At 39.3% G+C, this 25368-nt stretch overlaps 1 long non-coding RNA gene across 3 annotated transcripts in view; it reads left to right on the forward strand.

Annotated features, from left to right (window-relative positions):
* Positions 1-21707, forward strand: part of LOC102005183 — a 37439-nt gene extending 15732 nt beyond the window's left edge. Inside the window, exons 4-7 of one of the 3 annotated variants that reach the window (XR_001235170.1) lie at positions 4914-5184; positions 6074-6252; positions 7771-7845; positions 8190-8856. This is a non-coding gene — a long non-coding RNA (uncharacterized LOC102005183). Of the gene's footprint in view, positions 1-4913; positions 5185-6073; positions 6253-7770; positions 7846-8189; positions 8857-21667 lie in introns of those variants that run through there. The other 2 variants (XR_001235171.1, XR_261965.2) reach the window with 2 other exon arrangements.
* Positions 21708-25368: the final 3661 nt, after the last annotated feature.

Below are 25368 nucleotides of genomic sequence, written 5' to 3' on the forward strand. Positions count from 1 at the left end.
GGATGGTCTATCACCAAGTCGTGGAAAATGGAACAGAATTTTATAGGACTTGACACGTGAATGCATGTGGCTAATAAAAGAAATAAAAGCAGGAGTGCTAAGATTGTCTTTTGAGTCAGGATTTTAGCAAGTAAGTAGGCTACTTGTGTAAGCAGTACAGGTATAGAAAACACTGACCAAGTTCATATGCAATGTTCTTATAAAAATGCCAACCGCTAGTTAGCATTGGTTGCTGTTATTGTCTATTTATTATTTAATTTATTTAAAACACGTTGTTTTTGTAGTACTGAGGATGTACTCCAGGGCCTTTGCACTGAGCCACGTCCCCTGACCCTTAAGACAAGATCTGGCTAAGTTGCTAAGTTGTCCAGGCTGGTCTCCAGGTTACTATCTTCAGTCTCCTGTCTCCTGGAATGCTGGGATTGAGGGAGTGTTCCATCATGATTATCTTCAAATGATAACTGCTTATGATCTGGTACCAATAGGACTGATGTCTTCACAAAGCCAACAGAATGAGAATTTTCTAGAAATCTATACACAAAGATGCTTTACTCATGTTTCAAATGATTTTTTTGCCCCTATTTTCTTTAGCTTCTGGTGCTTTACTTTTGCTTTGTTCTCTTTTTATCACCTCGTTTGGTCTGAAAAATTTCTGATTATTTCTTGTAGAAGAGCATTAAAATAGAATATCTATTAAATTATTGCCTCACTTATGAAACAGCCCGTGTTGGCTGGGGATAGTATCAGAAAGAACAACTCTGACTAGTCAATTTGTCTCAGAGAATTTATCCCAGAACAAGACTGGAAGGAAACCTAGAAAATTTCTGGCTTAGAACTATTTTATTCTCTTAAGAATATTCTTCATGTTCTCCAACTCTTTACCACAAAAAAGTGGGGTAGAAGCCAAGAAGTTCAAGTTTTTCCCCTGACACTGAAAAATAATTCATTTTCAAAGACTGTTTCACTAGCTGCTAAGTGAAGTGAATATTCTATGAAGAAAATAGTCATAAAATTAGTTTCAAAAATGCCTGGAATGAACAAAGGAACTTCTTTTTTTTTATTTAAAAAAGTAAAAGAAGGATAACATGGTAATAGGGGGATTTACTGAATTACAGGCAAAGTGGTAGGACATTATCAGTGGTTGTTTTACCTATTGGTATCTTCAAGATAGCTTCTCAGGAAAACAAATAGACAAATGATAGTGAGTTACAAACAAAAATGGTAGGAAACTATCAATGGTTGTTGTACTGTACTTTGGTTTCTTCAAAGTGGTTTCTAGGGAAAACAAGTAGAGCTATACATGAGTGATCAGTTAAATAATCATTGACTATTCTCAATGGTAGGAACTTCTTTCCTAAAGATCTCATATTCTTTTTGCCGTGGCTTATAATTTGATGAAATCTGATTGCATACAAAGGCCAAGTGCTCCAGGATGACATCTAAATATCTTTCTATTTGAGGTCAAAGTCACCTTTCCACTTCACTTCTCACCTTTCTCCTTTTGAGATTCTTGATTCTTCATTTCTCAGTGAACCATCCTGACTCTGAACCTTTGTTCCTGCTGTCGCCTCCCCTCCCTCCACTGCCCAGCACGCCCTGCCCACTTCTTATAAACCAAAGGCCACTTCTGTGCAGTGTTCTGTACTCTCAGCAGGATGAATTGTCTCCTTTCCTTTGTGCTGTCTTACAGCAGAACATTTGTCTCATGGGACACTTATTTGTTTACATATTTTGTTCTCTACCTCCAAAAGTATGGTCTTGAGGGTGGAGGAATGTGTCTAGCTCCTCCCTAAACATAATAAGATTGGCAAGTGTCTGAGAGCATTAAAGATGAATGAATAGATATGCTTGACTGAAATTTGTCCACATGACTGTCCTGAGCAATGTTTACAATTTATTTAAAAGGCAGCCCAAGTGTCCTGACACGGTGATAGGAGAACAGGTATATCAACATGGTTGACTGAAAGGGTAATCTAGATGTGCATAAGAAAAGATGAAACTGATTTGGCACACCAATTGGTAAAGAAAAGCTGAAGTCATGGTTAAGAGTGTTACTTTGCTGAAAACTTGAATTAAGAAATGCTGTTTTGGGAAATTAGGGATTACTGAGAAGGTGAGTGAAATGTTTTTTATCCCCCTGTAGTATATGGAGTTGAATCATGACATGAATAGAAAACTAATAAATAGCCACTAGATGATGCTGTTTCCTCATCTGGAGATGAGACCTATTACCCTAGAGGCTCCAAACCATGATGGCAAGAGTGCTGTCAGGGGCTGGGATCTCTCTCTTCCTTCTCTGTCCCTCGCTGGAAGGAACAGACCTCTGAGACTCCCTGGGATTCCTCATTTGTAGACTAAAGAATCTTGGATGTGATGATTTCTGAAACCTTTCCAATTATCTTTTGATAGTTTAAAAAAGAAAGTTAAAACATTTGAAATACTGCATGCCTCTTATATAAGCATATTCCTTGTGTACACAAGGGCCGATTTTTCTTTAACCAAATTTCATTTAGATGATTAGACTCCACAAAACATATGGGGCAATAATCAAATGAACAATGGGACACCTGTGTACACTGTTATGCTTTCTGGGCCTACACGTTTCCCAGGTAAAATCTTGTTTATGTTCTCAGTGAATTGTAGAGCTAGAAAGAATCTTAGAGGTTATATAGACAGGTCAACACTAATATCTAAGCACAAACTTCTCCAGGGAAAATGTTCATTCCTTTCTTTGTCACTCCTCTTTTTAGGCTCTATAGTTTTAGAACGAAGTCCTTGGGTCCAGGTCAGCTCTGCTTTATATTCTCTCACGTGGGTAATGGTGCTGATGTATGAGTTCTGACGCTGGCTGAAATCTCCCTGAATCACTGCATCACTGAATGACATCGACTCCTAGCTGTTGTGTGTGAGCTATTTTCTTACTTCCTGTGGTGACAGGAAGCACTCATCTATAAAGAGAGCTTTGCTCTGTGTTTGCTTCAGATGTTTTTAGTTATATGGAAATTAAACTCCACGGCAAGAATACAGTGGTGGAGCCAACTCAGTCATTGCGTTCATTCTTCTCCCCGAACAGGTAGAAGCATTTTGTTCCTGGCTCTGCCAAGTACTGGCCATTAGTGGAGCCTTGATAAGTGCAGCACAGAGAACAGCTCGATGCTCTTCCTGTTGAGACTGGAAGGTCATGTGTCTGCTGCATCTTGCGTAGCTGTAACAGCTATTCATTCTTCATAAACAAAGAAAGCACACCCTTAACCTATGCGACACCATTAAAACGTTATCTCAGGAGGGCCGATTGCTAAAGAGAATTTGCAAAATAGAAGGAAAAGAAACAAAACTTGAAAACACAAATATTTTAGTCTATTTCTTACAAAGGTGTGTCATGTCTTTTTCCATCTGAAAAAGGTTGATGGACTTCAATTTTGTTCTTCCACTTTTTTTTTCTATATCCTAATTGTGACAGTTTTGTAGTAAATATTTAAGTTCTCTTGCTTTAAGGAGAAAAATGCGAATGACAGTGATCTGTGAATGTGCCAGTAACTCCTAATCCTCCCACCCCCGTGACCCAGCAAATACTCTCAGTAGATCAGTTCAGCTCCAGTGTTCACAGTTAACAAGGTTTCATTAATGCTGAAAAAAAATTTGCCTTTGCTTCCAAACACAGGACTGAGCTCCAATAGGGGCTCAGCAGGGAACAAATTTTCCTTTCAAAAAGTCTTTTGGCTTCCCTGGTGTGTAATCTTGTCCTTTGAAATAGTTGCAATCAGAACAAATTACCTAAAGAGTAGGGGATGAAAAGATTTCATAGTCATTGTGGATATTTTGTCATTTTCTTTAACAATTGGCTTTCCCTTAGTAATTTAAAATGATCCAGGAAATCTGTATGTCCTTGGCAATGCTTTTCTTAAATATGCAAGTTTAGCTTTGAAGGTGACAGCGACTGTTTCAACTGGAGCTCTGGAGGCCTGGAAACCTTGCCTTGTTACTTGATTCCCTCCTTCAACAGGGACTATGTGGAGTATCTGGGACAAATTGCTGCTATGGTTGGAAGAAAGTCAGACCAGAAAAGAGGAGAAGGCTTTGTGGCTGGTGTAGGCCCAAATTCCACATGCTCAAGTCAGGTGTGTCTAAGTAGAAGTCAGTACAGGTCATCTTTGCAACTGTCTTTAATCAAAAGGAGGCCCTCAGAAGCTAGGAGAGTCCTGGGGCTGAGGCACCACCTCAGTCTTTCAGCATCTAAGGCTGGGCACCTGCCAGCAAAGAAGATAAAGAATGGTGCTTCTCAGACTCTGTCCTCAATTTTCCTTGGCACTGCAGTCCCACTGGGACCTTGGTTACTGTCAGGAAGACACCTCACTGTGAAACACACAGGGTATTCTGTGCCAGCTGTAGCATCGATCACAACAAGACTGCTCTGTGTGTGCTGGAAAAATGTGTGTTTGCTTGCTAAGGTCAGGGAGATAGAGAAAGTTTCTGAGTCCACTAGCGCTCAGCAGATGCTTCACTTCTGGGAAGAGAGACTGAAAGGTCAGTTTATGACATCCTTGGGGGATGCTGGCAGGGAACACGTGCCACGTCAGTGTCATTTCTGAGCTTCATACTTGCTTGCTTCATAAATGCAAGAAATGCATGAAAACTTGAGAGGTTAACTTTCCAGGACTAACCAAGGTTGCCCCAGATTCACCCAGAAGACCACAGGAAGTATATGGAGCTGGGGACCAAGGGAAGGGTGATGGCCTAGTCTAGGGATGGCAAAGCTTTTAGAGCTTTCAGTGATACCAACAGCCCACTGCAGCATGTGTGCCATAGGTTCACCACCACTGGCCAGTCACTAATGGAAAGTCCGGTGGAGAAGAGCTGACACCTATGTAGGTATCACCTTTCTGTGTCTGAGTCTCCTTTCCCTTTCTTTGCAGGGCTATAAATATGGGTGGGGGTCAACAATGGATTCAACTCCCTTGAACGCATTACCATGAATTGAAAGAACAAATGAACATAAGTTTGAAGGCTTCTTACCGGGATGTATGATATCCTGAGCTCCATGTTGCCTGAAATTAAAGTGCTTGTGTACAAACTCTGAGGAGCCTTCAAGAGATGACAAAGACTCAGTTGTGTGTAATGGTAGGGATTTAAACAAGAAAAATTTTGGACAGCAACTTAAGAAAGTGGATTAGCATTTTTTAATGGGTAAGGACACCAAGATCTTAAAAATAGGGTTCATAGGTGGCTTCAATCAGGGAGTATGTAAGTGGGAATCATGCAAATTATCTCTATACAAGTATTCAATCAAAATGAGGCAGTAGGGAGCCAAGAGGGTCATAGGTCCAACCTCTAGCTTTTAACAGCTGAGGGGTTGGATGCCTGCCAGCCAGCTTGGTCATTAGGGAACAGAGTGCAGGGCAGAAAGTTCAGCCATTGGTGGCTGTGGACTCCAAGGTCAGGGCAGAGTAACTAATTTTATCAAGCTTATTGGACCAAGTTCAAGATGAGCCCCAATAGCCTATCTTCTCCCTTGGAACAATGCAGAAAATCTATTTCTCAAGTCACTTTAATGTAGGGTACTTCAAATAGTCATTTCTATCTTTAGTGAAGTTAATTTTTAATATTCTTGACCAAAAGCTATTGAAAAATCCAGACATTTGCTGATGTTCAGAGTAATTTTAAATATATGACAGAGCATGATTTCTAAAATACATGACAAAGTATAAAAATCATTGGATTATCCCTTGAACATAAAAACAAGTAACTTTACTAACATCAGTTCAAACAGAGATTCATAAAAAAAATTGTGATTGTAAATTTTAACAGCTGCAAATGAACTACATCTAGCATGGATTCATGGAGCAGCTTGTGCAAAGGGACGTGATGAATCATGAGTATGTGTGTCTCTATCCAACTCTGAATAATATGTCAATTTCTAAAAATGATCTTGAATCTATTCATGTCAGAGTCATCTCAAGATGCTTCTGATATGAATCGTGTCCCGAGAAATAGTACTGTTCTAACTAGGCAGGTGAGAAATCCTCCTCTCTTTGCAATGGTGATGGTACAAAGTATATTCCATCCTGTTTTACAGAAAGCTGTAATTGCCGGGTGGGCTAAAGAAGTGCTGGTGGAAGAGAGAGCGGACAATGGTGAGATCGTTGTGGGTACCTCTGCTGAACAAGTCCTTGAACTTCATCAGTACTTTGCCCTTTTAAGTTTCCTCAGAGGCCACAGTACTGGCAAAATATTGGCTGTTATTAAAGCTTGGTGGTAGGTAAAAATCATTTATTAGATTATTTTTACTCTTGTTTAAAAATTTCTATTATAAAATTTAAAACATTTCTTTAAAGCAGTTCCCATGAAATTTTTTTTAATAAAAGGAAAATATTTAAGAGATTCTCTTATTCTCATTGTTTTTCTTAATTGAAAATCAACTAAAAGAAGAGAAATATATCAAAACATTATTACATATGCCCATTATTATGTCCAGTTTTGTAGATTTATATATACTTATTATTTCCAGTTTTTAAGAGAAGTTGAGTAAATGTGTGTCTTCTTTAAAGGGACTATTTTTTCCACTAGTGCTTATATGCTAAAAAATTCCATTGAGATATGGAAACTAAGCACTGGGGATCCACTCTCGATCTATGGGACTGACTTAGCAAATGACTCAGTTGAATTCACCGCCCCCCCCCCCAGCCAAATATACTTGCGTTTTATGCTACTGGCCATCTTTCATGTGACAGAACTCCAGTGAGCATTGATTCTAGCCCTGAGGTGTGCTCTGAAATACATAGTACTGCAAGATTTCCTGGGAACTCATTCAAAACGGAATAGTGCTTGGTTTAGCCACATATATATCATTTTCATATTAATAATTAGCTCTGGCTTGTGAGTTAAAGCTATAATCTGTCCAGTTGGGTTAAATATTTTTAAAGATATTTGAAAACTCATTAAGGCATGTGTGTGTGTGTGCATGTGCATGCACGCATGTGTATTTGTGTTCTCTTTTAGCACAGGAAATGTAAGTATTTGGAGAATAAATTGGTAAATAGTAAATAAAGATGATAGAAGCAATCTATTTGCTCACTGAGTATACTCATTCAGTAGGGAAATATTTTTGATATACTTTATGAGCTGGATACTGTGGTGGGTGCTGGGAATACAGCCAAGAGCAAAGCCATTTCCTCATGAGCATTTCACACTTGCAGGAGAGGAAGCATGAATCCAAATACACACATGACCACATAATTACACATGCTACTGAGGGCCTGAGAGGAGGAAAAGGTGCCTTGTTAGTGTGTAGTAGGACATTCTTGTCTAGCTTGGGGTCAGGAAAAGCATTCTGGGAAGATGGCACATGACCTGATATCCAAGGGTAGGTAGGAAGAGTGCCAGATAGAAGGACGTGCCCTTGAGGTGGTTCTGCTTTTGGATAGAAACATGGCACTTCAGAAGCTCTAGGAAAAGAACAGATGGAGACCAGTGAGCAGTGCAGCAAGTAAGGGAGGCAACTGGAAGCTGAACATGCAAGGTCACAGATCCCACAGAAAGAACGTGTTCTTTATTGTAAGGGCAATTGGAAAGTCTACTAAGGGTTATAAGCAGGGGTGTAACATGACCTAATTTTCCCTTTTATGGTGATCACCTTGACTGGAGTCTGAAAAATGGGTTAGCGTAGGGCAGGAGCAGCCACAGCCCTGGGAGACAGGCTGGGATGAGTGGGTGAGAAGCGGCCTTTGGGCCATGTGTGGGAATGTGGAACTGAACTAAAATATTGTCTCATAGTTTCTAGGATCACGAACTGTGGGAATCCAATCTGTGAGTGGATGATGACACAACATGATGAACTTTATACTAAAGGTGAGTAGAGCACAGGCTGTGAGCCCAGGAGACAGAGCAATTACATTTGACTTGGAGGATTCAGGCAAGGTGCATGAGGGGGTGGCATCTTATCTGAGGCATGGGGGGGGAAGAGAGCCAAAGAGGACATTGCAAATTATTCTAAGGAAAGGTGTAGCATGAGCAAATTTCAAAGTAAACTTGAAATGTTGTGAACTTTGGGGAGTGATAACCAGTATGATCTGGCCTCCTATTCTCAATCCTCTTTCCTTCCAGCCCAGACTAGGTGTTTCTAGATTATTGCCTTCTGGACTTTGATTTTTTTTTTTTTTCTAACATTGGCAGTTTTTCTCATCCTATTGCAGGGCAATTTCATGACTTTTGACCAATATATCCAAGATAGCAGGCCATTCATCTTCATGAGCTTCTTAATCTTAACCCAGAGGATGAAACATAATTGTATTAAGAGTGAAAATGTTGACACAATTTTAACAACGGAAGAAGTGGCACTTGACCAGAAACTTTGTCACCATGTGAGTTCCATACAGAGTCAAGACCTTGACTTCGATAACTCTTTGATTACATGAAGGCTGGGAGCCCATCCAACCCTTCAGCATGACTCACTCTTTTTGTGACCCCAGTTGCTCAAGCTCAATACCATGAACCATCTTAAATATTGTTTTCTGATATACACCCTCAATTTCCCCCACTTTCTCTAACTGTGTCTTCAAGATTGAATGATTCTTTGCCCTCATGTGCTCCAGCTCTGCATGTTCCACCTTATGCTTCAGTAGTTGCTGTTGACTGGAGCTAAACACATGTCCACCTGCTTTGCTGCTATATGAAACACTGAACTCTTGCAGAGGGCTTGCATTGCGGCCAGGCCACCCTCTGACACTTGGTTTGGTAATTCCTCTATTATCCTAGACCATTTTACACCCTTTACTCTCTTCTCTAAACAACCTGTATCCTCCCTCTCAGGTGGCAACTTCAGCTCTTGTTTCAGTGAGAAAATAGAAGCCGGCAGAGGTGACTTCTGCATGCTTCCACGCTGCACCTCTGCACAGCACGCTTCTGAGCCCAGTCCATCTTCTCTCCTACTGCTGGGGTGAGCAGTCCCTGCTCCTGTCAAAAGCAGCTCCTTTGCCTGAGCACACTGCATTCCCTCTGTTTGAGGGCATGGCTCCAACTGTTCTTCTCTTCCCTCCATCAGTAACTTTTCCCTCTACAGAATCATTTACATCCACATGAAATATATCATCATAATATGCCCCATTTTACAAAGTTGCTGTCTCTTGGACCCACATCCTTAGAGGCTACCTTTTCCTCTGTTCCCCTGCACAGTGAAACTTCTCTGAAGATGCCTTTTTTCTCATTGATTCTAAATTCCTCTTATTTCCATTCTTCAAGTGCATTCTGGTCAGTTGTTTTCCCCAGTCACCTCCCTGAAATTTCTTTTCTCTTCACCAAACAAGGCCTGCATGTTACTAAATTCCACAGCGGGTCATAGAAGCTTCAGACTTCATCTTAATTACTAATAAAATTTGATGTAAATGGTCATCTCTCCCTGAAATATGTTCTTTCGATCATTGTGGAACACAAGTTCTCCCAGTGTTTCTCCTTCTGTTCATGCTTCTCCTCTGTTCCAAATTCCTCTTCTCACCAGCCTCCAAATGGTGGAAAGCCTCAGGACTTGACCTCTGGATGCTTCTTATTTCCACTTATGTTCATTTCTTAGGTATTCTTACTTGGTCTCATGGATTTAGGTATTTCCTTTCCTTTTCTTTTTCCTTTTCTCCAGCTTGGATTTCTCCACTGAACTTCAGGCTCAAAAATCTGCCTGCCTGGTATTTCCATCTTGATCATTAAGAGGAATCTCAAAATTAGAACTTCTGATTGTTACCTTCAAATTTGCTTTTCATTTGTTCCCACAATTCACCTTGAATTCATCACCCACTCCTACATAACCATTATGATTTACTGCTCACTCAAAAAATTCCTAGAATCTGACCTTTTTTTTGTCACCTTCACCCCTATCACTCCGGTCCAAGTCACCAGTGCCTCTCACCTGGATTAATGCAATAGATTCCCAACTCTTCCCACTTTTACATTCCATCCCCTAACAGCATAGTTTCAACTCAACAGTCAAAACAATCTGCTTATAATGTAAATAATATTTTGTTGCTCCTCTACTCAAAATCTCCAGCACCACTCTATCGCATTCAGGATAACACACAAACCTTACAATGACATACAAGACCCTTTGTAATGGGACCTGCTGTTTGTTCTCTGACCTCTTCTCCTTTCACCTCATTGTTCACTTCATGTGGGCAGCCTGGACCCCTTGATTTGCCTTAAACATAGCAGATATGTTCCTTTTTCAGGACTTCGATCTCATTCTTTCTTTCTACAGAGTTTCTCCTGGGAACGTTACTTGACCTCCATACTCATTTCCATCCAGTTTCTGTTCATGTCACTTGATTAGAAAGGTTTTTCTTGATTCCTCCTTTCAACTTGCCCCTCCTGTTGCATTCCTCATTCCCATTTATGTACTATTTTTCTCAATAGCACTTATGGCCACTTGATATAATATACCAGTTCTGTTAAAGGTGAATATTATATTTCTTAGCCCCCATATTCCTGCATTTAAACACATTTCACTTTTATTACATGCTCTCTTAACTGCTTAAGGCTAGCATTCCTAGTTGATTGGTGGTTTTCCTTCACCTAAGATGTTTACATCTTGAACTTTAAGACTTCAGAGCCTCTGTATCTGGCAGGGGAAGGATCACAAGTAGAGAAGGCTCACCAGGTCTTACAAATGCTACCTTGGATGCTGCACAGATCACTTCTGCTCCCATTACACTGGTTAGAGTTATTCACATGGACACAGCTCTTGCAAAAGAGGCTGCTACCTGCCAGTGACAACTCCACCCTGGAAAAGTCACTGTGCCAAAGACTGTCCCCTGGCGCAACATTCCACTTTTATCTATCTAATCACAGTGGTCCTACATGAGACTATAAACTCTATGGAGAAGTGATCATTTTGTTTCCATCCCTATTACAATTCTAGAACATAGAAAAGACCCCGGTTCATGAAAGATCCACAGTGATGATTTGTTTTTCTTTTGTTGGAAGGCCATAGGTCAAGAGAGGAGAGTACAAGCAAAGTGGGTTGAAGTTGAGCATGTATTGGATCCGAAAGATCATGCTTGTGTATACTTGTAGTTTTAAGGAATACGTCCAGATCACAAATTAAACTAGCACCAAAGTGTTTGGTCACATTTCCACTGATACAACCGTTTGAACAATATTGCACAACAGGAATTTCTCTATTGCCGTCCTGTAGCTTTGTAGATAAGAAGAAGTGAATCAGTCAGCACACACAAAAAAGTAATTCTGTTTGATTTGTCTGCACTGTATACACATGCCCTACATTTCTCCATGGGAAAGTTTTACTTTGTTCAGTGGACTGTATGATAAATCTATGGATTGATTCCAAATTATTTCTTTGGTTTTTTCCTCTACATATTCTCTGGAATAAGGCTTGGACTGTCATGGCACAAATAAGCCTAAAGTATGAAATACCTTCAGTGAACTTTGGGATGAAGTAGTGTTATGGGAGCGACTTCAGATCTGAGGCTTTTATATGCTCCATGCCACTGTGTTGCAATTTGAGATCAAATATTGAATTGGATAGACTGTATTTTTGTTTTAATTCATGTTTGATTCTTTAAAAACAATTCATGTTGGGTTCCTTTGAAATACAGCATGACTATACGTCAAACAGAGAGATACACATGTGTAGTTGGTTGACATGTTGCCAGCTATTCAGATATTTGGAACTATTACACAATTGGCTAGATATTAGTTATATTGACATAATCTTTGTGTACTTTTAGATGTTTTTAATTGGTTACATTACTTGCCTTTGAATCATAAAAACCAAACACGAGCTATGGCCCCAAATAGATCATGTAATGTGAATGATTAAGATCTGCTTAAAAAGCTGGTTTTACAATGTTTTATTAAGCATTGGGAAGCATGCCTATTATGTGAGTAGAAACCAGCCCAAAGGAGTTATCAACCAAAACAATGACTGTGAAGTTACAAGGATTCTATATGGATCCAACTGAGAGGGCACGGGAGAGGGAGAGCGAGAGGGAGCGGGAGATGGAGAGAGAGATAGAACTTGATAAGTGCCTCAAGATTCCTCATGCACTTAACTAGTATTTTAAATTGGAAACTCAAGGTATGTTAGGCTCAATGTATTTTATTAAATAATTTGCATATTAAGGTAAAATGTTTTTCTCTTGCAATATCTTCTTGGACTTTGGGACCCATAATCTGATGTTTATCAGACAGTTGAGAGGAGGCTATTTCTACACCTCAGATTAGGAGATGGGAAAACATGGGGAACTCATTATTCCAGAAGCCTGGAGTGCAAGATTGGGAGGGGAAAGAACTTGACATCTAGTTGGTTAACGACACAGTGTGACTTCTTGATCACAATTAGAGACATTCAGATCAATGGGTGTCTACTAAATAATAGGAAGAAAAAGGCTACTGGTAGGACGTATGATGATTTTTTTTCTCTTTGAGGTTTTGTTTGGTTTTTGTTTTTTCTAGTATTTTTTTCTAGAACACCAAAAAAAAAAATTAGTTTGGACAGGGTGAGTTATTTTTTTGAGTTAATTCATTATAGCAGTATCTAGCAACTGCTAAATGTTGTGACTTCTACAGCTGCCTTTCAGAAATCTGCTGACAAGAAAACTTATTTATTGATACTATCCATCTCCAAAATAAATGGTAACTTGAAATCTGATCCTCTGGTGGGAAATTTCCTGTGTGTTAGTTTTCTGACACTATTGTCACAAAGGGGTAGTTTGGGCTACTGGGTAGTTTAAATAACAGAAACTTATTGCTTCACAGTTCTGAAGGCCAGAAATCTGAGATCAAATTATTAGCAAGATTAGTTCCTCTGAGGTTGTGAGGATGACCTGTTCCAATCCTTAGAATTTCTGGTGGTTTCATCTTTGGCATTTCTTTGCTTATAGGGTCATCCTGAGCAGTGCCTTCATCTTCACATGGCATTCTCCTTGTGTGTCTGGCTCCAAATTTCCCCTTTTTAAAAGCACACCCTCATACTTGCTTAGGGGTCTGTTCTATTTCCATAGGACCTCCTTCTTAACTAATTGCATTTGGTACAACTCTAGTCCAAGTAAGGTCACATTCTGAGATACTGAGGGTAAGGATGTTGCATATGAATTTTGTGAGGACACACTTCATCCCCTAACGCTATTCACCCAGATAGTGGAATAATCCCAGAGAAAAGAGTAGAAGGTAGGGACATCTAGTAGGTGACACTAATACCCTTAGTACTGTTTTGTCTTGGTTAAGTGTTACATTTTTACTTAAGAAGGTGATAGAGGCTATTTTATTTCCTTCTCTCATTCAACTTAATTTCTACTTCACCTGAAAAGGATGAAGTATCTGCCCCACATTCTGTCTAACAAGTGTATATGAAAAGGAAGTGAAAGGAAGGATGTTTCAGAACTTGGAAAGAATATAATGTATTTCATTTCAAGTGGTAGTGGAGTTTTTGGTTACTTTAGTCGTAAGAGCCAGTGGACCCCTAACTGGATGACTGTAAAAATTGCCTTGAGAAGAGCTTTGTAGTTATGGAGATTCCTGTGCCCACAAAGAAATTCTCATTCAGTAAACCTGGAGTAAGGTCTAGGAAATACTTTTGAAAAAAGTGCTTCCCAGAATATCCTGGTGGCTAGCCACGCCTGGAGTTACTGGTTATGTACAATCTCTCCTTTGAGGGTGAGCGCTGACAACAACCTGTATCTAACTCCATTGTTCACATAAAAGGGAAAATATTGATTGATGAATCCAGTCATGGGCCATCAACTGTTTTTAGGGAAACAGTTATGTGTTTAGTGGAAAAGTTCCAGGTTGGGTGTTTATAGATTTGAATCTTGATGCTCTATATAGAATATAATGCTTATATATGCATGTAGTGAATGTGAATTGGGGCAAGAAATTGCTAGGAGCCCCAATTTCATTATTGTAGCATGCTAATGCCTATTCTGCAAGGTTGTTAGGAGAACTAAACTGGGTGCTTTTTGAAAAGTCACTTAAACAAATTGTTGTTCAAAGATTATTTTCTTTCTCTTCCAATACATCGCTGTATTTTGTACCACGATCTTTAAATTTTAGAAGTGGGAAGCAGTTAAAGTTCATTAAGTCTATATATAATGATCTGTTTTGCAATCTTTTAATCTTTTTGAGTAGCATACCTGATATTCCAAGGTTCCAATGTGAAATTACGATTGCTGGATGTTTTGAAAGTACATTAGTTCTCATAGCACTGTATTAATTATGTGGAAAACTGAGAATGTTGGCAGCAAAACATGAATTCTGGGGCAGTGGTAAGCTAAGGAAAAACCCAGTGTGATGAATGACCCATGACTTACAGGAGGCTTGGGTACACGCTGCAGGGCAGGGTAGAGCTGAAGGCACTGAACCATGCGTGGTTAAGCATTAAACTTGATCCTGGGATGGAAGAGATCTCCATACCATTTCTCTGGAATGTTTTAAGTAAGCACCTGGCTTTTAACAAGTCACCACTTTAAATAAATGATTGGTCTCTCCTTCTTATATTCTTCCTGTTGTTGGTCTTCCAATACTGCCACGGGCATACCGAGGGTTTTTAAAATGGGAAAGAAAACAGTGGAACACAAAGGAAATAAGAAAAAAAAAACCAGTATGTTTTCCAATATGAAGGACTGAACTCAGGACTTTCACCTTGAGCTATATCCCCAGCACCCTCCCCTTTTATTACTGTATTTATCTTGGAAAAGGGCCTTGTAAGTCATCAAGTTGCCTGGGCTGGATTTGAACTTGTGATTCACCTACCTAAGCCTCTTGGAGTACGTAAATTTATTTATAACTGGTTGTCTTAGAGACAGAGCCAATGACCTTTTAATGGCAGAATCTACTCCTTTCCAAATTAATTCATATGTGGACATCCAATCTGAAATTCTAAGAATATCTATTTGATTTCACTTTTCTTTCATGCCCACTATTGGTAGATATTAGCATCTGCCTTTTCTTCCTAAACCTGGCTTCAGATTTTTCTGCCTCTCAAAGGATTCTAAGACTAAGCAAGCAGGAAGCCTGCTCAGAGCATGGACGAACACACTATTTTATTATGGTTCATGAATTAATTTTAATTTGGCTGGAAAAACTCTAATACTGTAGAACCTTCATTTTTAAGGAGCAGTTCTTGTATGCATTTCTGAAGTTAGTGCTCTATCTTCTTATATGTGATCTATGATGATGTATTTCACAGCTCTATGTTGATGGATATTAAAAGTGTGGTCAAGTTTATCTCCAGCAATAGACAGTCTGTGATGGCTTTTCAATTCTGCTGGCAGATGATAACAAATGGATAAATCATGCAAAGGAAATGATAAAAAGGAAGAAAAAAAGAAAAGAAAAAGCACTACAGAGTCCTGTCATTTCCAGGCAGACAATCTTAGTGGGAAGACTTTGAATTAAAGCAAATTTTCCTCTCTAAACCTACAGCAGTGAGATAAACAGATCCTCTAGATATTCTGAGATGATTCAAATAAGTTATTCAGACATGGAGTCTAGAGAAGGCTTGCACTGGTTGCTGCTCTCGTTGGACACTGCTGTTGTTAGCCCAAGAGGTAACAATCAATGGGAGGGAGGTTTTAATATGAAGTGGATCAATGTTTTTCAGCCAGAATATTAGATCTACCACCAACAAGAAACAGAAAGTTCATCACTGAAGACCTTGACCCCACAGGGGGAGGGATGGAACTCTTGGATTTAACAGGTGGCCTCATATATGTGTTCAGGTGGGAAGCATTCAAAGTCCATGTTCAAAGAAGAGACATCGACATTTCTCAAAGTCAGTGTTGAAAGAAGTCTTCATGAGGGAGCCCAAGCCAGTCATAGAGGAATCAGCGTTCATTGAGCTGAACCCTTGGCCTGACTAGTAGCCTGAACTCAGAAAGCAGAGATCTTTTCAAGGTCAGAGTCATACATGGAAAATGGGGAAGCTAAGATCCTTGCACTTATCCACATCCCAAATTTTGATGGCACAGTTAGAAACAGAAGAAAATCATATTCAGGATTAGGTCCTAGAATTTTGCCTTTGGATATTCACTAGCTTAGAAAAGAGGTTTTAATTTTCTTGATCAAGAAAAATGGAAAGACTGATTAAACACAACCATGGTTGTCCTACTGCTTGAAGGGAGAAATACTGAGGGTGCTTAAAATACAACTCTTCTGCAATGAATATTGGTGACAAAGGTACCTTTTGCTGTAAAATGCCTGTGATTGTTTATGAAATTTTACTGTAGCTGTAATGAGGTGGAGGCTTTCCATAATTTCCTGTCTTCACTTGATCTTAGCCAAAAGGCTGAGAAGCGATTTTCCTGTCTTAATATACAGAAATAAGAACTCTTAGATTAAGGGTTGTCTGTAAAATCATCTTTTATTCCCAAGCAAGATACATTTTCTGGTGCAAGAGCTCATTTCTTCACTATTGCAGTGTTCTGTTCATTCAGCTGATATCCAGGCCATGTACTATCTAGCAGGTGTGACGGTTTTCACGTACTTGAACACCACTCTTGCCTAATTGTCATGCTGTGACTGGACATTTAATAGCATTTACACAGGGATAAAATGTAAATATGGCAGCAATTTATAAACGATGCCATTTCTCCTTAGGATAAAGGATTTTAGAGCTATAATAACATCAATTATTTCTATAAAAACCCAGAGCATAAAAGGCTGTCTTCCAGCAATATGACTTGAAGAGAGAGATTTATTTATAGACTACCAGGGCTCATCCCCTGGCTGGATGATTCATCTTTTCACAAAGAAATTCCAGGAGGGTCGACCTGATCTCTAGCCCTTTCATATCCACAATGGGAGGAGTTATTTAATTTCATGCTTGCTTGGTAAATGTCTCTCGACCATGTATAGCTTTTCTAAACTACAATCTCCAAAGACTTCCCGTGCCTGCAGTGCAGCCTTAAATTAAAAGAAAACTTGAAAGGAGAAATAAACAATCCTTTAAAGCTTTGTTTCTTGTTGTTGTTTTGTTTTGTCGTTTTGGTTTGGAAAGTAGCAACCTTCAGTGGCTGACATCATATCATGTCTCTCCTGGTATCATAATAGCCAATGTTAATTGTGGTTTAAGTGCATTAAAAGCTTTATATAGGGAGGATCTTTTAGTCCTCACGCCAGTCCTAAGAGATTGGCACTTTTATTTTCCTTATGTTATATGAGGAAATACAAGTGTGGAGATTAGACAACAAGGTTAAGTAAGTGGTCAAAGTGCTAAGTCAAAGTGCAAATTTGAGTATCAGTTTGGACAATCAGATTCCAGAATGGGTGGTGCTTTTACTAACTCTAGTCCAGGAGAAGTGATGGAGGCAAGAATGTGGCTACTAGGCATCTATTCTCTTCCTGTGCTCATGTCTTGATTTAGTTCCAGTCCTTATATTTCCTCTGTTTATAATGAGAAGAAATAGAAATGTAAGAGATAGCACAATATGCAGTGTTTCTATCACACTTTGGTGAAAGATTCAAGTGTGTAAATGTATTGGGTACTGGTGACAGAAAGAGGGAGAAGCTACTTAGTTCTGATGCCAGCTCCAGACCATAATAATATAAATGTGAGCCCTAGTAGTTTAATAAACAACAGGCCTGGTTCTTAGCTCTCTGGCTGATCTCTGACTTACTGCAGCCTTTACTCTGGCAGAGTCAGTGGTGGGGAGGAGAGGAGAAGGACAACAGATATTGGGATGAATTCAGAATAGATGATTTTGAGAAAAGGCAGAGATGCAAAATCTAGATGGAATAGGAAAACCTAAGAATGTGTCTTTTTTCAGATTCAAGAGAGCTGAAACTAATCTTTGACGAGGCCTTAGATAGGCCTCATTCCTACAAGAATTGAAGGAATAGAAAAGAGAGAAGAAATAGGTCAAGGGATGCCCTAAAGACAGAAGACATTTACATGGGGTTATTTTGAGCCACATTCTCATCCGGTTGGCTTTCTGGTAGCCAGAAGGACTATAGCCAGAAATGGTTCTCTTCCATAGAGGGCTTTTTGGATTTTGCTATAAAAAGGGAGAACGAAGTTTTCCTAAAATATCCACATCAGTCAGCTCTTGGTCTGTGCACACCTTATAGTACTCCCCTTGAAACTGAGCCACCAACTTCTGACAGCTTTATTGCCTGGCCTGGTGAGTGGGCTAGAAGTTCACACTCATGGGTTTTCTTGAAAAGGAAAGCATTGGCCAAGGTACTTTCTGTCATTCTCCCAGCCAACAGATCTCTAGCAGAGAGGGTTTCTGTACATCGGTGTCTCACCTTTATTCCTGTACAAAGGGGATTTCATTACCTGGAAAGTCTTATCCATGACCTGAGAGAGGTTGGTCTTAAATCTGGTAAGGAGGCTCCTGAACAAGGTGAATGTTATTAAGTAAAGAATGAAATCAAATATTTGTTTTATTTCTTCATTAATATCTATGACGTTTGCCTTTTGCCACTGGGGTTTAAATAAATACTCTTAGTGACGGACATTTATGTCAGTCACTTTCTTTTCTCCTTAACATACACTGGGTCTGTGAAAGGGGCTGGCATGAAAGACAACTGTTTTATCAGTGTCTTTCTTCTCTGGCCCTCTCCAGTGGGTTCTGACCTGCGGAATGAAAGGCCATCTCCCAGCTCACACCTGCCACTGACTGGATTTGTAGCCATGGGTAAATTTCAGCTGCCTTAATCGAAAACTTGAACCAGTCACACACATTCCACAGGATCGTGGTTAAGGTTCAACTGCACCTTCCCTCCTACCCAGATTAGAGTGATGCCTGCTCAGCCTTTGCTAGGACTTTGCTCACCAGCTGAGCTGTCACTGTTTCCAGAAGCCCTCTCTGACTGTCTGGGAGGGAATCTCTGCCTACCACGGTCCTGCCTATCTCTTTTCTCCTGCTGTAGCTCTTTCCAGGCCATCTTACCCTGCCTGTCTTGCCTATTACACTGTAAGACCTACGAGGAAAGAGATGCAACTTCTTACCTACACCCGCCACAGTGGCTGCCATTGTTGGCTCTCTCCACTTGTGACTGGAATGGAATTAACGCATGGAAACCTCTGGTGCAGATGTGGCCCATGGTGTCCTCTTCTGTTCCTGCTATTTCTTTTATACATGATGACTCTAGGTGGGCAATTAATGTTTTGCTTCACAACTGTATATAACTTTGGACCAAATCAATGACCAGAATATCATGATTTGTTTGTCTTCCTAGAACACTTCTGTATAAAATCACTTCCGGTTTGCATCAGAGAACCTTGTTTTAGAGCTTTCCTGAAACTGTATTAAAAACTGACTATGTGATGTGACCCTGGGAGAGGGGTAATCTTAGGAACCAAGGAGGAGCTGGTAGGTAGGTGATGGGGTAAGAAGAAAGGGAGTGTTAAGGAAAGGAGGGGGACGGGTTGAAGTGGTGGGTCAGGGAACCAAACAGGGAGGAAAGGAAGAGGTTGACACCAGGGATACTGATCTGGCCCTCACCGTACATGTTTAGCACATTAAAATGCTGAAAATAAGATAATATGTGATGATTCATCCGTAGTCCTTTCTTCTGAGCATGAAGAGCAAGGAAGAGGAATAGATAAGATAGAGGAATTGCAGCAAGGGGGACGCAAAAATACTGCTATCCCGTCATTTGCCCCAAAAGCAAAAGGGACTTGTCTTGGTCTAATTGTGATGCTTACGGTTCCTGTACTGGTTGGTCTGTAATTAGTCCATGTGACCTCACTAGGCCTGTCATTCCTGTCACCCGGCATCCATGACAGCAAAACTTGGCTGGGTCTGGACAGTCTAGGTTCTTTTGAGGAAAAATTTTGCTCGACAACTCTGAGTTATATTGACCTTTTTTTTTTTTTTTTAAAATAGCAATGATTAACTTCATTGCCATCTCTGGGGGATGAAAATTCAAGTAATTTCCAGGCTATTAAAGTAATCCTTACATTTTACCATGAATTCCAGGGAAAATTCAGTGAGAGAAAGTAAAGGGGAAAAGCAAGTAATCCAATGTGTCCTCAGAAGATGAAAAATTAAGGAGCTTCTTTGTAGCTGAAATGAATAAAGCACTAGCCTAAGACCTTGGTATTAGGAAAAGGCATACAGTGAGAAAAAATTTTCAAGCTTCAGCAACCTGGATTTCCATGAGCTGTGGATGTGAGCTGAGTGGTTGACTGAGAGTGGACAAAGTACATCCACTGCTTGCCTACATCCTATAGGCAAGACTGCCAGCCAAAACAGTTCTCCTTGGCTTTCTTCGCTTGTGTTTCTCTTATGCTTGCTTCTATCTCCGTGTTTTGTCTCACAAGTTTTATGGGCACTACCAAGTAAACAGGCTTTCTCATGTGCATTTGTGTGTTCCAAGGATTGTGGAACACCGTCACTGGTTCCTAATATTCTCCTACCTTCATATACCTGGTACATGGTGCTACATGGTACTCCCTGAACCGTCACCTGTAGAGATTTGTTTCCCTGTGCTTAAGGCATTGCATGTTATTTTCCAAGGCAAACAACCAACTGCATTAACTCTTATCAGCTTATCATTCCTGCAAATGAACTGGTTGGATCACCCAAATCTAGGTACAGACAGAATAGGGTGGGGGTGGGTGTAAAAGGCTGAGGTCATTCTGGAACCTTCCTTCATAAAGGAAGTGGAGGGCAAGGTCTGCAGAATGTGCTTTGATTGGCATAAGAACTAGGTGCTAGATGTGTTCTGGAACTCGGGCAAAGAGCACTGAGACAGAAAATGTGGGTCAACCAGCATGAAACTGCTCTGCTGTGACGTTTCCCCTTTGAACAGCCTTTCTCCTTTGGATTAGGATGAAATTGATGAACATGGCTTTTGTGACTTTTTGTTCTGTTGTGAGAAAAATGTTCTAATGGCTTTGACCATGGAAGGTGGCTCTGGCCACTTGTCTTTTAAAATATGCATATGACTTAAAATCCTGAAAGTTGTTGAGGGGGATTTTAATTTATCTGTCCTTGAAAAAAATCTAAAGGGGAAAATGTCAAGGACTCTTTTTAAGAGATGAAGGCAAGAAGTAGGAAAATAGGATGTCTCTTCACTTACAGGCATATTCCTTAGCTCTCAGTTTAAGTGCAAGGGGGTAGATGATGAGGCGGATTAGATTTGAGGAGATGAGAAAAAAAGGTCAGGGGGAAAAGTCTATGGCACCTTCCAGGGTGGGCACAACATCAGAGTAGATTTGCAATTCCTTTGGTATTGATATAATTTGACTGCGAGGCCTACTGTCCCATAAAGCTCCTCAGCAACTCCAGGCTGGGTGTTTCTGTCCCACAGTGTCCTAGACAACTGCTTTGCTATGGAAGTGGCATCGTTCACTCCTCAGCATTTTTCAGTGGCTTGTCCATATGAGCTGCTACCAATTAGGGCAAATGAACTTGAGGAATCAGAATATAATTTTCTAGCTAAAGTATAATGTAATACAGAATGAAGAGAGTTTCACTGAAATATAAATGAGAATTAGGACATCTCTCTGAGTTTCCACTATCTGGATTGAGGTTGTGGTAGACATAATGTAACTGTCTGTTGTGTTTCCACTTGAAGCATTCATTCATTCAACAAATACTCATTGTGTGCCTGGCACAGTGCAGAGCACAGCAGGGGACATACTATACACTGTGTTTCCTCTTTGGGCGCATGTTCTATTGGAAAAGATAGATATTACTTTTTTTCTTTTATTTTAAAGGTAAAAAAGCTAACAAAATGACAACGAAGACAAAAACAAAATAACACAAAACAACAAAAATGATACATGACCCCAAAGCAAAACCATAGGAATTAGCAGTGGTTGCTACATTGCATACTGTTATCTTCAATGAAGTTGCTCAGTCACCAGACGTAAGAATGTAAAATGATCCCCTACCTGTGATTGCAAACTGCGTGCCCAATAGGATCTAAAACTTGGTCAAAGAGAATGCATATGAAGGAAAAGTGCTACATACTCATCTATGTTCCATGAGCTATGAAGAAAACGTGCTGTATACTCATCTATATTCCTGCAGAGTATAAGACATAGGGTGCTGATGTCGTAGCAATATCAGGCCCTGCATCTAATGGGCTGGACTCCTTGGAGACCTGTATCTAAAGCTTGTTCTTTCTACTTGGAAGGTGGGAAGAGGAAAATGAGGATGAACTCAACTGCTGGAGGCTTGATTGGACAGTAAAAATTTTATGAGACTCAGGGCAATATTCTTTTTCCCAATAAAGCTGCTAGTAATCTCTTCTTGGGTCACTGAGTGTTCAAGTTAAACTGACATGACTTTGGCTCCAAATCTTTGAGGTGGAGACATTTTCCATCCTTGGAGATAAATGAACTTTACAAAGATTCTTTCTATATAATTTCAGGTGATATTAAGCTGCTTTCTTTTGGGTAGGAATACCATTCAATGCATTAAAATGAGTACTAGTAGTAAAAATTTTAATTAAAATAACAATTAGTGTAATAGCCAAAATAAAAAAAACTAATTAAGATAAGAGTGGCTATAAATGCATAGTTTAATTCTTCAGTGGGATTTTAAAAATGTCTTCAATAAATTCTCAGGAGATTAGAGTTTCAATTTTATTGCAAAATGATAAATTCTAAATAACATAAATGATGAAAATGGTTTGTTTAAATCTTAAAGTTTATATAATCACTTTAATACAAATTAAGTGGTCATCCAGAACTTTTCATATGCAAAACAGACAGGAAAGTTGAAGACTAAAATGTATTCTTTTCTTTATGATCATATTCTCCTGGAATTTTAGTACATTCCATTTGTAGTATGTATATTTATAATTAATTGTTACCCTGTTAAATTTTCTCTTTGGACTGTGAAATCTTCACTTTCTCATTTCCCTCATACTAAAAGCATCTCCCTCAGTGCTCACCATCTTTTCACTATTTTCTTTTCCCTTTGCTACATCCCACATTAATTTGCATAAGGTCTGCACACTATTAATGCAGATCAGGAATTTATAATTTACTTTAGTGATAAACACTTTATTGATATTTCTGTTTGCAAGATACATTCACCTAGTGTTCAAATGAAGGCTTAGATCATGACCATACCTGTCAGAATTAGGCTCCTTTATTAAGGCCTCCTGGTCTTGTTTCAATACTTTCATTTAGTGTTAGTAGTTGTATCATGGCCAGGCTAACATTTTATTTACAACCTGAATCATTCACACAAATCTAGAAAGTCAAGATATTCCTAAGAACCCACCAGTCAGCAGGACAAGTTTGTCGATACCTACTACCTCTTGCATCATCCAAACTTCATTTTGTTGATAAAGAAAGGAATGACCTGCTTTCTAAGGTGATCAGTAACAGATTTCATGGATTTGGGCTTAATATAGGATATCATCAACCATTGCCAGTGGATTTCATTTCTGTTGCAGCTTGACAGAGAGTTAGATAACCAATCAGCAATAGACTTTGTCTCCTCAAAGAGTATGTATGTGCTTGTTGGCAAGTCCTGCGTCTTAGACCCTGTGTCCACGCACACCTCCCCACATTAATTCCCAGCTGTGGGAATATAAGCACATGTGCTAATCACCAAATACGAAATGGAATCAGAGTAATGAGTTCACCGGAAATATAGTCATATTATTTCCATTTTGTGTTTGTAGTACTATAATATTTTGCCTTTTACTGAAAGAAATCAGAAGAAATACCCAGCAAATATGACGTTGGCAAACACCTCCACACTAATATTAATGAGGATGTCATCCATCATAGCCCTCACTATCTGAGCTAGTAATTTCTCTTCAACTTAAATGCTTCAAATGTTTTGTTCTCTCTGGGAAACGGGTATTTTTTTTCCTGATGAACAATGTGGGAACACAAGATAACTGACAGTGTTTCTATTTTTACTTTGGGTCACAAGAAACTCTGAAACAATTTTTAAACCAACTGTTATCTTTGTTGAATATTTTGGCTTATAAATCTGGGTCCTATTTTTTTTTTCTCTCTGATTTTTAGCAATATACTCTGCACTGCATCTTTCTTATTTTTAAAATTTTATTATCTTATGCTATATGTTCCTTTTAAACCATTTCAAAACCTCTGTGACTTAAGGAAAATTATCAGTCATGAATAAGAAAGGTAGGAGAGGAAGTTTCAATCGTTCTGGTAAGGCCAGTGTTTCAACACCACTTCTGACAAATGCTCCAGCCCTAAGGGTTTTGGGATCTGCATATTCAGAGGAGGAGACTAGAGGAAAAACATTTCTTTGAAGATGGCTTCTCTTGACACCTTCCATGGTTAAAAGGAACAGCTTAGTGGTCTCTAAACCAAACCGCTAGGATTCTCAGAGCGGTGTCTCACTGACTTGGAAGCAATGAGATTCACGTTTGCAAAAAGCTGATTTATCTCTTCTAGGGAAGAACTAACTTTTGCAGTAAACAATCTTGGGCAGCTTTGGGATTATTTTGTTTTCCTGTTTCTACAAAGCAACCTAATTTTAAAAATATGTTTTATATGAAGGAAAGATCAAACTTTTTCATAGTTACCTATCTTCTGAGCTAGATTAGAGTTACAAGCTATAACATAAAAAGAATAACAGTCAAAATATATTAGATGAAATGACACACTCACACATGTCGCATCCAGGACAGCACTCTCTTGCTGTAAAACTCTGTGTATAACCTTTGAATACCCCTCCATCCTCCACCCTACCCAATGCCCAGGGAGTGCAGTATCAAATAAAAACCAATATTTCAGGTAAACAGACTACAGAGGAAAGGGTAGAATTTTCTATTTTAGTGCCCTTGAAGGTTTTTTTTTTTTTTTTTCTGAACAAAGGATGCTACATTTTTGTTTTGCCCTGGGCTCCATAAATTATGTAGCTGGTCAGATGAGAGAACTTATAAAGAAATGGAATCTCCAACCCTATCTAGAACTACTACCATGGTATAAATGTGTCTCCTAAATTTCATTTGTTGGAAACTTAATCCCCAAGTTCATATGATGGCAGTATTTGGAGTTGGGACTTTTAGAAGTAATTACGATTAATTAAGATCATCAGGACATGGCTCCCATGATGGGATAGGTGGTTTTAGAAGAGGTAAAGAGACCTGAGTTGAAGTACTCTTGCTCTGTCTTGCCATGTGTGACTTCTAGATTGTGATACAGCACAAATCCATCATGAGATGCAAAGCAGGTACAGGTACCATGCTCTGGATTTCCCATCCTCCATAAGGGTGAGCTAGATAAACTTCTATTTTTAATAAGTTACTTGGTGTCTGGTATTTTGTTATAGCAACAGAAAACAGACTTAAATACTTATTAAATGAGAGGCACATTTCAAATATTTCTAGGTAGTTCATTTGTACATTAATGTTTGAGAAATTCTAATCTAGATGTGTGTGGTCCAATATGGTGGTCATTGGTTAGGTGTGGCTATG

This window comes from Chinchilla lanigera, unplaced genomic scaffold (genome assembly GCF_000276665.1).
Source record: "Chinchilla lanigera isolate Chin_1 unplaced genomic scaffold, ChiLan1.0 scaffold00038, whole genome shotgun sequence".
In the NCBI taxonomy this organism is placed as follows: domain Eukaryota; kingdom Metazoa; phylum Chordata; class Mammalia; order Rodentia; family Chinchillidae; genus Chinchilla; species Chinchilla lanigera.